Source organism: Macrotis lagotis, chromosome 1 (genome assembly GCF_037893015.1).
Source record: "Macrotis lagotis isolate mMagLag1 chromosome 1, bilby.v1.9.chrom.fasta, whole genome shotgun sequence".
Classification (NCBI taxonomy): Eukaryota; Metazoa; Chordata; class Mammalia; order Peramelemorphia; family Peramelidae; genus Macrotis; species Macrotis lagotis.
The window spans coordinates 684,825,458-684,844,115 of record NC_133658.1 but is presented as its reverse complement, the minus strand read 5'-3'; positions in this window follow the sequence as shown (position 1 = coordinate 684,844,115).

Below are 18,658 nucleotides of genomic sequence, written 5' to 3'. Positions count from 1 at the left end.
CCTTTTCTTTTGCCCCTTTCTACCAATGACAAGCTCAGGGAAACAGTAGGGAAACAGATCCCTGCTGGACTCCTCCTATATATCAACTTAGAAAATTACAAATTATTATTATCTATGTTGCTATTTTATTTTTATCCATTTTATAAAATATTTCTCAATTATATTTTGACCTGGTACAGGGCATAGTAAGAAATTGTGCCAGCCTGTTGCAGAAGAGCCATGAGCTGATACCTCTGCTCATGCTCAATGTCACTTGGTGATCTTACAAGCAACCATGGATTCATATCATTTTTATACTGATGATTCTCAGATATGATTTACCCAACCCTGAATTTCTCTCTTTACTTTCAGCCTCACCTTTTCCTGTCTATTAGACATTTCCATTTTGATGTCTCATATACATCTTAAACTCAATATATCCTCAATTAAACTTATTATCTTCCCCCCCCCCCCCCGAAAAAAGCAAGCAAAAGGGTGGCTAAGTGGCGAAATGAATAAAGCACAGTCAGGAGCACCTGGGTTCAAATCCAGGTCTCAGACACTTAATAATTACCTAGCTGTGTGGCCTTGGGCAAGCCACTTAACCCCATATGCCTTGCAAAAACCTAAAAATAAATGCATAAACAAACAAATACATAAATATATAAATAAATATGTAAATAAATGAATAGATAGATAGATAGATAGATAGATAGATAGATAGATAGATAGATAGACAGATAGATAAGAAGCAAACAAAAAACCCTGCAAAACAAACCAAAAATAAACATCCCCTCTTCTGAATTTCTCTGTTGCTGTCAAGGAGTCCACTCTCCTCCCAGGCCCCTAGGTTCACAACTCAGGGTCATCCTTAACTCCTCAATCTCTCTCACCTCTTATATCCTATCCCCAAACATTATTGATTTTACCCTTGTAATATCTCTCACTTATACCTTCTCCCCTCAGATCCCACCCCTACCCAAGTCCACCTCTCCTCATGCCTACACTATTGGAATAGACAGTGACTGGTCTCCTTTAAGTTTCTCCCCACTTTAGCACACACTCCATTCAGTTCTATAGTACAGGACTGACCAGGACACTCCCCTATTCAATAAAGCCCAGCCTCCCTCTCTCACCTTCAGGATTTAATATAAAAATCCTCTGTTTGGCATTCAAAACACCACATAACATGAATCTCTCTTTTCTGTATTCTCAAACCTTCTGAGATCCAAAGTCACAAACCTTGATGTTCCTCACACAAGACCCTACCTCTCCTGAATGCATTTTCATTAGCTGTCCCCCATGACTAGAATATTCTTCATCCTCATTTGGAACAGCTAGTTGGCACAGTGGATAGAGCACTGACCCTGGCATCAGGAGTACTTGAGTACAAATCCAGCCTCAGACACTTGATAATTGCCTAGCTGTTGACCTTGGGCAAGTAACTTAACCCCATTGCCTTAAAATAAAATTTAAAAAAAGAAGGCAGGAAGATGGTAGGTACACAATAAATTCCTGTTGATTAATGACTGTGTGTGAAATAGTAATAACTCCACCTCTCTGGGTCTCAGGTTTGTCCTCTGTGACAATAATACCATTTGATAACATTTGACTAGCTAGTGTTTCTATGATGCTTTGAGGTTTGCAAAGTACTTTACAAATCCTCACAATGATCCTGGGTGGAGTTAGATATTATTACTACTATTTTACAGATAAAGAAACTGAGGCAGACAAAGGCTAAGGGACTCACCCAGGGTAACATCACTCTTAACTGTCTGAGGCTGGATTTATACTAAGGTCTTTCTAAATCCAGGTGTGGAGCTCTAACTACTATGACATTTAGCTGCCTGTTCTTGAAATATGTCACATATTGTGAAGTTCAAAATATATAATCTATATAGAGTGCTTTGAAAGCCATAAAGCACTATATAAATGACAACTGTTATAATTATGATGATAACAATGATGTGCTCAACACTGTCTGGCTACTCTGGGGAAAACACGAGTAATATAAGATATGATCCCTGCCTAACAGGCAATCTCACAAAGAGATAACAATGTGGCCATACAAAGCAAATACATACATACATACATAAGCAAATAAAGAATTATGCGATAAATTGTGCAGACTATTAGCACTGTAGGCATTCAAAAAAGAAAGACCAGAGTAGGTTTTATTTCATTTTGACCTACCTTGGCTTTCTCTGTGTAAACTGCAGTTTTTTATGAAGTCAAAAGCAGAAATGGTAGAAATATATTTTTTATGGCATTTGCATTGTAAGAGACATTGTAAGAAAAGCGATTTTTCTGACATTTCTAGATAATTTTTGACATTTGGCTCATGAAACCAAAGAATAGCTGTTTGACATATGGCAACCATTGTTTTATATTTATTATGGCATTTAATCTATAAAGAAAACAGTATTAACTTCCAGATTGAACACCATGTAAATGTTGCACTATACCTTAATTAAAATGAATAAGCTAATTATATTACAAAAAAAAAGTTCAAATAAACTCATGGGAGTTTTGCAGTAATGCTTATATCCTTCTCTAATGCTTTCTGATGAGCCTAGAGATTATCATGCATTAAGAATAAGTATTAGTTGGAGTTTTCTTATATTAAATATGCCATGTTCATAGATTATGTTGTTGGTCGGTGTCTTAAATTAATTGTGCCTGGAGAATATGGCAACACCTAGTGACACATGATATATGACACGTCATAAAATAATAATAACCAAAAAAATAATTAGTATTTTATAGTGCTTTGAGGTTTACAAAGAACTTTACAAATGTTATATTTTATTTTGTATTTTGTACTTCATTTTATCATCCCAACAGCCTTGGGAGATAGATGTTATTATAATCCCCTTTTATAAAGGAGACAGCATCCCCCACCTTGGACAATCCCCACTCTCTGAGATTTATGACTTAACCAGTAATATGTCACATCCTGCAGGAGCATGTAAACCTTGAGAAGGAAGGGAATTTCTTTTTTGTTTTTGTCTTTGTATGTTCCTCACCTAGTGCAAGGTCTGGCACATAGTGGGCACTTTGAACAGAGTGGGCACTTGATAAATGACTGTTGAATCTTGAATTGACTTAACAAAGAATAGAGTCCCTGTTTTATTTCATTCCTTCAGGAAAGGAACCTTTTTTTAAAAAAAAAAAAAAGTAACTAGAATTGAACAGGGGCAAGGCATTCCATCCGGCTTGTTACATTCAGATTATAAGTATATAAGAGCACCATTGGAGCTATTACTATCAAGTGAATGGAAGTGCCTAGTACTATTCAATGAGCATTCCATTCACAGCTCATTGGCACTGAAGTTGCTGCAATGGTCTACAGTGCAAATGTGCACTTTGGGGCTCTTTAATGCATGGATTATGGGTACAATAGGCCCTTGCAGCTCTTCACTGTATAAACATGTACTTGGGGAATTTAAATATGTGTATTATTGACACAATTTAGGATTATTTTTGGAGTTGCTTGTGTGCTTTAGCTATGTAGCTTTACCATGGTCTTGTTCAGTATTCAATGAGCGAGTGAATGACTGCCCTTTGGAGCAAGTAGCGTCCCTCTACATTTACTTACTACATATGTGACTTTTGCCAAGTCATGTAAGTTCTCTAGGTCTTAATTTCCTTATCTGTAAAATGAAGAGGTCAGTGTAGATGATCTCTAAGGTCTCTTTCAGTCCTAAATCTGTTCTCCACTAGCATGTGGCTTAATGATAGAACAGAGCGTAGTAGAGGATTCTGTCAAAAGTCACTTAACCTGCCTTGTCCTTACTTTGCTTCTTAACAATAAAGCTAGCAATCATCCTTTTGGAAACTAGTTATCTCTTCCTTTAAAATGTTTAAAGAATGAACAATCAGCATGTGATGGTGAAACAATCCCCCCTTCTACATTATGGCTATTTATTTTTTATGGAATGCCGGTGGTGTACCCTGCTGATTCCTTCCCCAAGGATCTAACAATGCAAATTAGATAGAAGCCAAATACCAGAAAATGGTAAGACATTTATCCAAATGTCTCAGTGCCTTTTCCCACCAGTCTCAATTTCACATATCACATCTCTCATAATCTTCAACTTTAAAAAAGTATCTTTCACAGGCTTTTAACAACCTATCACTAATATATTATTGAAAATCCAACATAATTTAAGCATTTTTAATTAATGAATGGACTTTTACAATCATTTCAAATTCTCATATCTTTCCATTTCTGTGCAATAACAATAAGAAGTCTTTCTAGAGAAGCCATTTCCTCACTTTAAGAGACCAGTTTTTGGAAGGGGTGCCTTATAGCAATTGTGCTCCACATTTAGTATATATAGTCTGAACTTCCATTTACCTTCTTACAGAGTAGGTGAATTTGCTGGCATTCAATGAGCATATTTCACTGCAAAATATTTTTCTTAGGATTATTATGAACTTCCTCCCAATTTAAAGCTCTACTGAAATGTCTCATTGTAGAGTAAACTTGACTGGTTTAAAACATCAAAATCTGTTCATAGATGGTAAAGGAATATTTGAGCTAGCTGACTTGGGATTTACACAGACCTTTGGAAGACCTAGTAGAGTATTTAATCCCTTGAGATGGTAAGACAGTAGTATCCCAGAGGCATTGTGAAGGTCTGACAAATAATCTATTCTAGTAAATATTTGATGTATAAGAACATTAATTGCTGAATTAGTAACTACCTCATAGAGATTCAGAAACTGATCAAGTCTTCAGAATACTTAGGGATTTAGGGATAACAATGATAAAGTATAACCAGATGCTGAATCATGGTAGAATTAAAAAAAAATTTCTCTAAGTGGAAACCTGGAAACCTGACACTGTATGTCAAAGACTCAAATGAAAATGGCACAGATTTGTTCTCCAAATGTTAATCTGTAATGCTGCTGAGAGCATTTCTGTAAAAATAACATACTGAACCACCTATATCTTATTTTTTTCTCCAAGACAAGATATCATTTTATTTTTTAGAAAGATTTTATTTATTTTGAGTTTTACAATTTTCCCCCATTCTTGCTTCCCTCCCCCCAAACCCCTCAGAAGGAATTCTGTTAGTCTTTACATTGTTTTCATGTCATACATTGATCTCAGTTGAATGTGATGACAGAGAAATCATATCCTTAAGGAAGAAAAATAAAATATGAGATAGCAAAATTACATTAATAAGATTACACTTTTTTTTGTTTTTCTGATTTGAAGGTAACAGTCTTTGGTCCTTGTTCAAAGTCTATAATTCTTTCTCTGGATACAGATGGTATTCTCCATTGCATATATCCCAAAATTGCCTCTGGTTGTTGCCTTGGTAGAATGAGTAAGTCCATAGGTTGATCATCACCCCCATGTTGCTGTTAGAGTATATAATGTTTTTCCTGGTTTTGCTCATCTCCCGCAGACTTCCCTGAATTCCCATCCTTCCTGGTTTCTAATAGAACAATTGTGTTCCATGACATACATATAACACAGTTTGTTAAGCCATTCCCCAATTGAAGGACATTCACTTAATTTCCAATTTTTTGCCACCACAAGCAGGGCTGCTATAAATATTTTTGTACAAGTGATGTTTTTACCCTTTTTCATAATCTCTTCAGGTTATAAACCCAGTGGTGTTGCTGGATCAAAGGGCATGCACATTTTTGTTGCCCTTTGGGCTTAGTTCCAAATTGCTCTCCAGAAAGGTTGGATGAGTTCACAACTCCACCAACAATGTATTAGTGTCCCAGATTTCCTGCCTCCCTTCCAACATTAATCATTACCCTTTCTGGTCATATAAGTCAGTCTAATAGGTGTGATAAACCACCTATATTTTAATGACCCAAGCCATAAGATTAAGAAGTTCTAATTCCCTAGTCAGGGATCAACTGAATGACTTTTATTATTAAAACTCTGTCATCATTTTTTCTTATGATTATTTTTACCTTCTTTGTTATAAAACCAAAACTGTCAGCTATTTTCAAAAATAAGACTGTAAATATTATAAAATGAATAATATTCTATATATCTTTTCAGTCTTCTTATTCCTTTTCCCCCAGCCCTTCTCAGCTAACTCCTGCTTCTAAATAAGGTCACTGCAGTCTGGTGACACTGACCTCTTCACTTTCCTCAAGCAAAACATTTCACCTCCAGATTCTGAGTATTCTCTCATTCTCGCAATGTTCTCCCTCCTCACCTCTACCTCGAGCTCTCCCTGGATTCCTTCAAACCCCAACTGAAATCCCACCTTATTTATGAAGACTTTCCCATTCTACCTCAATGTTAGTACTTTCAGTAGTTTTTCCTTCATCTATATTAATCATATATACTATGTATGCTATCTCCCCATTAAATAATGAACTCCTCGAGAGTAAAGACTTTTTGTTTTTCTTTATATTCCCCAGGGCTTATTTATCATAATTCTTGACTACAAAATATTTATTGACTAATTACAAATAAAATTGCAACTCCAAGGGGACATTGGGATGAGAGGGATGATTAGACTCTGAATTCTCATAATCTATGCCAAAAAAAAGAGAAAGCTCTAGTAGTTTTCATCAAAATGGCAAAGCCTTAATTATGATATCAATGGTAGATTCCTTCTTCTAAGAACCAGCCTAGAATAATTCAGAGTCACCCATTAACAGAAAATTAGCTACCAGGAGATGATTTCAGTCAGTTTATTCATGAAGACAATTTCCAAAAGTCATAAGGTGTTAGAATCTATACCCATGAAGAACCCACAGTAATTTTAAATTACTATTTAGCTATTGAATTTGTGCAAAGAATTAAATTAGAGTTAAAAAAAAAAACAGGGCTGGTTTGTCTGGTTTTGCCACTTAAAAACTATGTCATCTTTGGCAAGTCATTTCACCTTTGTAGATAACATTAGGGGACTAGAGTAGATTTAATTGAATACAAATCATTAAGTGTTTTTTTTTTACTATGTAACACCAGGAAGCAAGGTAGCATAGTATATAGAGAGCCAAACCCAAAGTCTTCTTAACTCCTAGTTTGAAGGTAATAGTTCAAATCTGCCCTTAGACACTTACATACTGGGTGAAGTCACTTAACCCTGTTTGCCTCAGTTTCCTCATCTGTAAAATGAACTGTAGAAGGAAGTGGAAAACCACTCCAAATCTGCCAAGAAGACTCCAAATGGGGTCATGAAGAGTTGGACTTATTTGACACCCCCTGTCAGATGCTAAAGAGTAAAATACTAAGGATGCAAATACAAAAAAAGACATTCTACTAGAAGGAAAAAATATGTGCACAGATTAAGTGAATAAAAATATGTACTGCTAAAAAAAATTAATTTTAGTATAACAGGGATAATTCTAACACCTGAAGAGACCTATACAGAAATCAAGATAACTTCTTGAGAAAGCCTTTGAGATTTACTTAAAACTATTTTACCTTTTTTAGGGAAGAAAAGGAAATGAGAGATAAAAAATGCAACAGAATTGCTCAATAAGCATTTTTAAAGCACCAGGCACTATCTGTGCTGAGCACTGAGATACAAAGACAAAAATGAAAGTGTCCCTGTCCTCAAGGAGTCTGCATTCTATCACAGAGATAATGTAGACATAGGTAAGTATATACAAATTATAAGATAAATAGAAGGTAATTTGGGAGAGAAAGCACTGGAACTTGGAAGGATCAAGGAAGGTTTCTTATAGAAAATGGTGGTTACACAGGAAGGAAACCAAAAGATTCTGAGTTGGAAGAAAGGAGACCTTCCATGCAGCAAAAGTTGATGGACATTACTTTCCTTTCCTCTTCCAGTCTAATCTCTTGACAATCCTAACCAAACTTCTAAAGCAAATTCTATATCCTTATTATAAACAATTTCCTATAGAAATTCAAAAACCAGTGTGTCACAGGTTTATGCCCACATTCATATAGAATTTCAGTATAGTTTCAAGGAGCATCCAGATAATATTTTTATCTAATTCTCATGTTTAAACCCTGCATCTTCTGGTTGAGAATGACCTTGAGGGGTCATCCAATTTGCCCTCATCTTCAAACAAAATCACACTTAAACCATTTGCTGTCCTAATGATGGAGGAATAACATCATCTCTGTGTTTGAAAGGAAGCACATTGTTTATCCTTATTGAATTTCTTTTTCCTTGTCTACTTCTCTAATGTACCATGATCCTTTTGAATTACATATGACCCTGTCTTATAAGACTCTGGTGATCCCTTTCTCATTCCTGGAATGACATCATTCAGAAATATCGTGAATATGCTGCTCTATCATCCAAGTTATTATTGAAAATAGGACATATGAGGAAGTTAAAAGGAAAACAAATTGGGAGGAGAGGCAATGTCTGAACAAGCACGTTTCCCCCCAAGTCTCACAAATAAGGAAGGAATGTGTTTGAACTCAATTTTCACTTTCAGTTGAGATTGGTCAATGAGATTTAGACTGTAGCTATAGTACATACACTAAAAAAATTCTTTAAAGGATTCCATTTTATCCTACCTGACCAACTAGAGAATACACTAAAGAATTCAATAATGACTAGGTCCCCTGTGAAAAATTTCATTTTGAAGAATTTTTTTTCACTCACTCTCATTGGTAAAGGTGGGGTAGACTTTGAGAAATGATATACAATGGCACCACCATCCCATCTCTGCAGGATGTTTTTGAGATCAAGCTCCTCTATCTAGGTCATAATTAAGCTGTAGGGGGCACAGTAGCTAGAGAGTTGAATCAGGAGTCAATGAAGACCTGAGTTCAAATCTTACCTCAGTTACCTCCTGGATGAATGCTACTCAGCAAGTTTGTTTCAGATTATCTTAACTTCTGTCTGTCTCAGTTTCCCCAGTTGTAAGTAATGGTATTAATAATAACAACTACTCCACAGGATTATTGTGAAGATCAAATGAAATAAAATAAGATAATATTTATAAAATTTTTAGCACAAAACCAGATATAAGTAGGTACTTACTAAATGTTTGTTCCCTTTCCTCATAATTATGACACAAAAGCATTGTAGAATATGGAAATGCCTTCTGAATTCTCAAAACAAAATCCACTGGCTTTTATCCTGCATAGCCTTATCTTTAGTGTTTAGGGAATTTATTAAATTCCAATTCTTTGAAAATAATAATCCAGATATAGTTTCATCTGGCAATAATTGCACTTAACTTCCAAATTTATGTAGATTTGTTAAGATGGAGAACACAGAAAGTAAGGATGGGTTGTGATGAACCAGCTACTGAATGTGTACTACTAACTTTCATGGAGGATAATAAGGCATCGATGACTTAAGTACTTCTCTCACGGAGGTTTGAATGCACAGGAGAATAAAGCCAATCCAGTCCAATATTGTCCTTACAATATGTCTATTCATGGACTTCTGGCCAAGATGGCAGAGAGAAGACAGGCACAGTTCTAAAGTCTCCTGATCTCTTCCCCATCTATCACATGAAACAAACCTCTTAAAAGAAATCCAACTCACAAAACCCAGAAAGAAAAGCCAGGAGAAAGAACATCTACCTCAGGATTTGTCTCTCGCTGCAGCTTTGGTAGAATTCGGGCAGGTGAGTCTGGGCTCAGAGGGAGGATCAGCCCCGGATCAGCCAGATTAACAGCTGAATTGGAACTGGGAGTCTGAGGGCCAGAGAGCGGGACCTGCTGGATCAGCGGTGGGGCTGGATGAAAGGGGCTTGGGTCCTCAGGGAAGCAGAGGTGCTGGTGTTGGTGCTGTCTCCTTGGAGCTTGGGGATGGGGCTGCTGGGAGAGTTCTGGTGCAGGAGAGCTGCAGACACCATCCCTGGGCTCCTCTGGTCTGAGAAACTCTGAGTCCACGCCTCCATTGTACTGAGGCCTTCTTCCAAACAAACAATTGCAAACTACTTCTGCCTTAGGCCCAGGTGTGTGAGCCGAAGAACCAGCCCAACTGAGGAATGACCTCAGGCCAGGGTAAAGCCCACCATTGATTGAAGGCAAAAGAATTCAATAGTTCCAACTCCTCCCTTCGGGCAAAGGGAGAAGGCCTTGCAATCAAGGTCAAAGACACTCCAGAGAGGGCAACCAGCACCTCCTACTCGCCAGCCAGAGAAACTGCACTCAGTAAAGCCTTTAGCGCTCCCAAGCCCAGGTGAACCAGCCCCCCCCCAACTCAAGGTCTCAGCATAATGAAGAAGGGTCAGCAGAAAGGTGGATCCATAGAAAAATTCCTGGAAGGGAAAGACCCCAACTCAGAGAGACCTGAAACCTCCGAGGAGAATACAATCTGGTCTCCAGGACAGAAAGACTTCCTTGAAGAAATAAGGAATGAGCTTAAAAATTTGGGAGAGACAATTAATACCTTGCAACAAGAAAACAAAACCTTAGAAAGTACAATTGGATAAACACAAAAGGAGAATAAATCTCTCAGATCATCAATTGGACAATTACAAAATGAGAATAATTCTCTCAGCTCCTCAAATGAGCAAATGCAAAAAGAAATTAATTCTCTCAAAACCTCAATTGGTCAAATGGAAAGCTCTTTCAAAAGTAGAATTGACCAATTGGAAAAGGAGTTGCAAAAGGTTAATGAAGAAAACTCCTCCCCCAAAAACTGAATGGAGTCTACAGAAACTAATGACTCCATGAGACAGCAAGAGTCAGTTAAACAAAATCAAAAAATAGAAAAAATAGAAGCAAATATAAAATACCTCATCAACAAAACCACTGACCTTGAGAATAGATTGAGGAGAGGCGACCTGAAAATTATAGAACTTCCTGAAAACATTGAAGAGAAAAAAAGCCTGGACTTAATATTACAGGATCTAGTGATGGAAAACTGCTCTGATGTCATGGAATCGGAGGGCAAAGTAGTTATTGAAAGATTACATCGATCCCCACCAGAAAAAAGATCCTAAAATGAAAACACCAAGGAATGTTGTGGCCAAACTGCAGAACTATCAGATAAAAGAGAAAATCCTGCAAGCAGCCAGAAACAATTTAAATATCAAGGAGCCACAGTAAGGATCATGCAGAACCTGGCTGCATCAACATTAGGGGATCGAAGGGCGTGGAACAAGATATTCTGAAGAGCATGGGAGCTTAGAATGCAGTGAAGAATCTACTTTCCTGCAAAGCTGAGCCTTCTCTTCCAGGGAAAAAGATGGACATTTAACAAAATGGAAGAATTCCAAAAATTTCTGATGAAAAGACCAGAGCTAAACAGAAAATCTGGACACCAAACAGGAGGTTCAAGAGACACATGAAAAAGGTAAAAAAAGGGGGGGGGGGGCGGTAAAAGAAAAAAAATACAATCCAGTAAGTTAGTTGAAACTGGCTATATCCCAGCATGGAGGTAAAAAAAAAAAGATTCTCATAAATCTTGAGAAATGTAACTCTAACAGAGAGAATACACCTAGCCAGAAATGATGGACATTCATGACCTATCCATGAGATTACTATCTAATGGGATGTAACTGGCTTTAACCCCATTTGGGAGAAAGACTCTAATAACTCTCAGGAATTTTGACTCTATTCGATAGAATATACAGAACTAGAAGGGACAGACACTCAGAATTTTCTATGACTTAGATAGAATGATCTAAAAAAAAAAAACACTACCGCCCTAAAAAGGGGGAAAGGAAAGAGATGGGAGGAGGGAGGGGACTGAATGGGGTAAATCTCATTACACTAAGAGGTACAAAAAAAACTATGGTAATAGTGGGGAAGAAGGGAGCAGAGGAGAAACACCTGAATCTTCTTCTCATCAGACTTGGCTTAAAGTCAACCTACACATACTCAGTTAACTTATAAAACATTTAACCTTTCAAGTATTAAAAGGGGAAAAGGTGAGGGGGGATGGAGAAAGGGAAGGGGAGTGGGGGAAATAAGGGGAAATAATAAAAGTAAGGGAAGGGAAAAGGGAAAAAGGGAAAGGGGAAAGAAAGGGAAGGGTGTGATATAGGAGGGCAAACACACTGAAGGGGGCAGTTTTCAGAAACAAAAGACTGGGGAATATGGATAAAAGGGGGGAAGGGGGAAAAATACAAACAGAGGGAAGATAGCATGGAGGGCAATAAAGAATTAGTAATCATAACCTTGAATGTGAATGGGATGAACTCTCCCTTAAAACGTAAGCAAATAGCAGAGTGGATTAAAAACCAGAATCCTACAATATGCTGCTTACAAGAAACTCGTTTGAAGCAGAGAGATACATATAGAGTAAAGGTAAAAGGTTGGAGCAAAATATATTTTGCTTCAGCTGAAGTAAAAAAAAGCAGGGTTAGCAATCCTTATCTCAGATAAAGCAGCAGCAAAAATAGATAGCATTAAAAGAGATAAGGAAGGAAACTTTATCCTCCTAAAAGGTACCATAGACAATAAAGTCATTTCAATATTGAATATATATGCACCCAGTGGGACAGCATCCAAATTCTTAGAGGAGAAGCTGAAAGAATTACAGGAAGACATAGACAGCAAAACTCTACTAGTGGGAGACCTCAACCTCCCGCTATCAGATCTAGATAAATCGAATCATAAAACAAACAAGAAAGAAATTAGGGAGGTAAATAGATTGTTAGAAAAATTAGATATGGTAGACTTATGGAGGAAACTGAAAGGGGATAGAAAGGAATATACCTTTTTCTCTGCAGTACATGGAACTTATACAAAAATTGACCATGTACTAGGACATAAAAACCTAATGATCAACTGCAGAAAGGCAGAAATAGTGAATACATCTTTCTCAGATCACAATGCAATAAAAGTCATATGCAATACTGGGCCAAGGAGATATAGACCCAGAACAAATTGGAAGCTGAATAACCTCATTTTAAAAAATGAGTGGACCAAAAAACAAATTATAGAAAGAATTAACCATTTTATCCTAGATAATGATAATAATGAAACAACATACAATATGTCTACTCACAATATGCAACTGTTGAACAGGACAAAGTAACTCCCAAATTTTGTCTAGCTCAACCCTTTGCAGACTCCTGAAGTAAACTACACTAACCCAGCCTGAAACTTCAACCTCTTTCTCACCCATTTTTGTTTTTGTAGTGAACATGTGGGTTTGGATTCTGCTTCCTACTTGTGTCTCTTGTCAATAGACTTCATCTGGAGGAGCATCCCTGGTACTGACCTGTTGTTCTAAGCTCCTGATCAGCATCTGAGCTGAAACCACCTAGTAAAGGTTCAAAATGCACCATGAGCTTCATGGTTTTCATCAAACTTCACTCATAGACTCCAAGTTGTGTAGACTAGTACTGTGGCCCCAATTAACTAGAATACTCAGTTAACTAGAAAACCCTCTTTCACAATCATTCTGTCTAAATAGTTTTGCTATAGTAAGCTAATTCTTCTGAAGACCTCTGACAAGAATGTTAACTGGGTTCTCATATTTCCTCTGGAGGAAATGAAATGCTTAAGTTCTCATAGCTCTGCCCATAGTTCAGCACCTCTTTTTCCCCTTAGATGCCAACCTTGAGCTGTACTGTTATTCCCACTGCAACCTTCTTGCCCCACATTATTGCTATTTTCCATAAAACCTGAGGCAAGAGTGGGTAGGGTTAAATGAAAGGTAAAGAGGAGGTGGAATCATGAGGAGAAGATGCTAGGAAAAGAGGTCCAGTTTCCTTGGTTGGTCCCTTTTCAGACTGAATGTGGATCTGTGTATCCCTGCTGTGGGCCATCTGCCTTCCTCCCCCAGAAAACTATTGCTCTGCACAAATGCACATGATACAGAAACCCAGTAGGGATTGCTCAGGTGAAGTTGGAGACTCTCTGAGGATGGCTAATAAGGTTCTCCCATATGTTGGAGAAGTTTAGTTGCTATTCTGTCTGTGAAGGGAAGAATGAGACTATAAATAACCTCAGGAAGTCTCTTTTGGTTCTGTGAACCTAAAATGTTATCTCAAAAAAAGTGGTTTAAACTCTCTCCACAGCAGGTCTTTTATTCGCAGAATAAGGACAATAATACTTATCTGCTTAAAGATAGGGAAGTAAGCCAAATGATAGGATCATTAATTTAGAGTTATGGATTCATTTATCTTGGATTCAGTTATCTTCTCTTTTCAGATCTATTCTAGTCTATGATTCTCCCATCTATTTTGACAACTCTAACATCTCTCCTGAACAACAGTCTCCCACTGTCAGTTGCCTTTTGTATATAACAAACTAAATATTGTGTAGGCATCATTCAACATATCCAATACTGAACTCCATATCTTTTCTTCAAAACCCTTTGTCTTCTAAACTTTTCTAATACATTCAAGAGCACCCTCATCCTCCCAGTCTAAGTTCACAACTTAGGTGGCAAACTCAATTCCTTTTTCTCTCTTACTCTTCATATCCAATCTGTTGAAAAGTTCTAATATTTCTATCTTTGTAACATCCCTTCTACATTCTCTTCTTTTCTCTTTTGTTATTGGCACCATCCTGAGGCAGACACTTAACTTCGATCTTTGACTGTTGTGATAACCTGATGGTTGGTCTTCCTTCCACTCTTCCCACTTAAGTCCATTCTTCACTAACCTGTCAAAATTATCATCCCTAAGATATTCCTTAAGATATTTTCCTGAGTTCAGATCCAGTCTCAGATACTTACCAGCTGTCTATCCCTGGGAAAGTAATTTAACCCCGTTTTCCTTGGTTCTTCATCTGAAAAATGAACTGGAGAAAGAAAAAAACATCTTCAGTATCTTTGCCAAAAAAAACCCAAAATGAAGTCATGAGGAGTTGTACATGATGGAAACAAGTGAGCAACAACAAGAAGAAACTATTCAATAAACTCCTATTATCTCCCTTTTCTCTCCAAGATAAAATATGGAAATCCTTTATTTGTCTTTTAAAGCCCTTAACAGTCTGGTCTCTCCCTTACTTTTCAGTCTTCTTACACCTTCCATCCCTTCTCTTCAAGATTTAGTGAGATAGGGGCAACTAGGTGGTACAGTGGATAGAGCACCAACCCTGGAGTCAGGAGTACCTGAGTTCAAATCTGGCCTCAGACACTTGATAATTACCTAGTTGTGTAGCTTTGGGCAAGCCACTTAACCCCATTGCCTTGCAAAAAAAAGATTTAATGAGATGAGAGAGAGGGAGAGGGAGAGAGAGAGAGAGAGAGAGAGAGAGAGAGAGAGAGAGAGAGAGAGAGAGAAAGGATGGATAGATAAATAGATAGATGGATAAATATATCTACTAACTCAAAGCATTTTCACTGATTGATTGTTCCCCATGCTTTCTCTCTCCATATCTCCACTTTTTAGCTTCCCTGACTTCCTTCATGTTTTAGCTTATAAACCTTTCCCAATCTTCCTTAATCCTAGTGCTTTCCTTCTAAGACCATCTCCACTTTATCCTCTATAAGTTTTAATTTCTTCTTTAACCTGTGAATTCCTTGAGGACAGAGACTGTTTTTTGGTTTTGGCATGTTTTTTGGTTTTACTTTACATCCCAAGCACAGCACAGTGACTCACTGGCATCATCAAATATAACCCTTTTGTTCTATAGATGGACCAACAAAGACCCAGAGATTTGAACTGATTTACTCAGTCACACAACACAGGTAGTAAGTGACAGACGTATTGCTATCATTATGTTGAATCTATCACTATTTCTGCTTTATCATATTGATCATTTGAAGTCTCCTCTAACTCTAAAATAATCAGTACTAAATTCTATCCCTCCCTTACAGATGAAAAAGCTGAGATATAAGGTATAAAAAAGGGGAAACCCAAGATAAAAATTCTTAAAATCCCAGAATCTTCCCAGCAAAATAATAAATAAATTTGTATTAATCAGGAACTTTCTAACTGAGCAGAATTTGTTTGTGAAAGAACTTACATAAAAGAGATTTTCATTCTGGTGAACTTGAAATTACTAAATAAATTAATGCTGTGCACTCAAATGTTATATTGTCTTGTTTTTCTGACCATGTTAATGGTGGTTGAGGTTAATGAGATAATTAATTTTATACTGTAAGTCCAGCCAGCATAAAGATTGTTTCTTTTCATGTACCAATTCAGTGACTATGAAGGTTCCAGTTTCTTTGTGGAATAGTTCCAAGTTTTAAATAGCTTGAGCAAAAAGGGTTATCATTGTCAATAAAAATAATGATTAATTATCAGAGCACCATAACCTAAAATGAAATTAACTGTGAGCAAAAAAAGTAACCTACCAATGATTCAAAATTCTGTATTTGAGTATGTGTATACACATATGAATGTAAGTATAAGAGAAAGAAAGAAATTCAAATGTTGGTAAGGTAAGAAGCTTTTTCCTCTGCATGGAAGATTTTTAAAATTTCATGATGATTTCTGTTGCTATAAATGTGTTCAAACATCCTTTTGCTCAAATTGGATTCCTTTACCTGCAATCACAACTAATCACCTGATTCTATTGTTTGGGTCCTTCTTCTCTGAGAACTAAGACTATATCTAAGTTTATGAATTTAAAATGATATTAGTATCAACTCTTCACATTCCTTTTTTATAAATCAGAGAAATTCTGAAAGAGAATTGCAGATTTCCTTAACTATATTTTTAATATCTTTCCTTCCAAAGAAACTCTTTAAGACAATGTGTTTGAAAAAAGGGAAAAGAAAGACAGAAAGGGGGAGAGAGAGACAGAGAGACAGAGAGAGAGAGAGAGAGAGAGAGAGAGAGAGAGAGAGAGAGAGAGACAAAGAGAGAGAAGACAGCAGCTAGAATATTAGCACTGGCAGTTTTCCAACATACACACCCAAATACATTCTAACCAGCTATTTAGAAAGAAAAGGCCAGAGCCTTATTTACATAAAATAATGACCTAACAATAAACCACTATTAATCATGGACTTTTTCATAGCCAACACTAGTGTGGACTAACCTCAACAAGGTCTTCTCAACCAAGGACAACTTCCAGTTGCAATGTGAAATATATCCTCTTTAAAACTAAAATGTCCTAGTCATACTCATCCTCCCTCTCTCTCTCTCTCTAAAACACTATTTCTTCCAGCAATAACTACAAAATAAAAAAGAACAAAAGTACCTCTCTAGAATTGTGGTTCTCCATATATAGTCTGTTATTTGAATTCTCTTCCAAGACCACACAGGTTGGGTCTCAATTTCTCCACTGTTATACTTTCTCAATAAATTATAGGCACTGTACCTCCCCACTCAAATCCAATTCATGTGCTTGTTATGGCATCACTAACCTTATATCATGAACTTCCTTGAGAACAAAGGACAAACACCACCATCATCAAGTAGACACACTGGGTTCATGGACAAGGGCAAGGTCAGAGAAAGAAGCATTCACTTCCCCACCTAGGCTCATGTATTAAAAGAAAAAGTAGAAAATAGATATTTTCTTTTACTCAACAGCTTGCAGCAAATAGGAGTGATGGTGGTTTCTAGGTAATGTTGATCATGGCTCCAATCTTGGATACCCAGGCCACCCTGCCTGCTGAAGTATCCTACTTGCTTCCAATTCATATTGTTACTGCTTCAGTTACAATCACCATGTCAGAAGATGAGGGATAAAAGAGAGGGATAGAAAATACAATTATCCTTTTCTTGCTTCTTCCACAAAAGAAAGGTGGTTATTGAAATCTCAGAGGGAAGAGAAGTCCCTTTCTCCTACCAGAATCATCAGCCTGTGGGTATCATTTCCTAAGCCTTGAAGAAAACGACTAAAAGAGATAAAGGGGAAGGACTACTTCTCCTGGACTTTTAATAAACAAATGGAACTAGGGAAAGGCCTTTTGCACTTTGGGTAGAATCCTTGTGGAGAATGTAGGGGTTAGCATGGTAAAGAGTGATTATGGGCAGGAACAGATTGCTATTTGTCTCATTTGTAAGGAGTGACCACATCACTGACCCATCTAAGAATTATAGCTCAGTCCCAATTAGCATGAATAATGTATTCTATTGATAATAACTATGTAACACTTACATACCTTATTAAGTACTTTACAAATATTATCTCATTTTATCTTCACAACATCCCTGAGAAGTAGGTGCTATTATTATCCCCAATTTAAGGGAATAAGGAAACTGAGGCAGAAGTTAAATGACTTGCTTAGAAACATACCTTATAAGTATTTGAAGCCGGGTTTGAACTTAGGTCTTCCTGACTCCAAGTCTAGTGTTGGATCCACTGGATCACCTAGTTGCCTCTGTGAAGTGGTCATATATACAGGAGTCAAATCTGCAACATTAAATTTGTCTTGCCTAGCTTATGAATTAGATTTAAGTGAGGCAAAGTTGCCCAAAGTCATCAACCTCACTCTCTTCTAGAGTCATCTAAGTCTAGTAGCAAGACAAAAGTCAAGATGACTGGCCATGTTCCAGATGTAGTGGATGATCTTTGTTGTCTTTGATGCCTGACCAAGTTCCACAGCATCTGCTTCAGTTGCCTTCATAGTCATTGGAATAGACTGTCCATACTGCCAAGGGAAATTCTCACATTTAAGAGGTAAACATCCCCCTAATTCATGGCCCATCAGTTACCCTCAACCTGGCGTGACCCATCTGCCTGTACACATGTTACAGGTGAGAGTTGGGTGAGAGGTGTGTGTATGAGTAGCCCTAAAGGGGGCTTGGCAAGTCCTCACACCAGAGCTGTTGTTCCTCCCCAAATACTCTATACACCACAAGCTTGGTACAAGCAAAGATGGGGTATAATGACTGAGAGGAGATTGATGTTCTAAACTCTAGTTTCAGGATTTCAGGTACATGA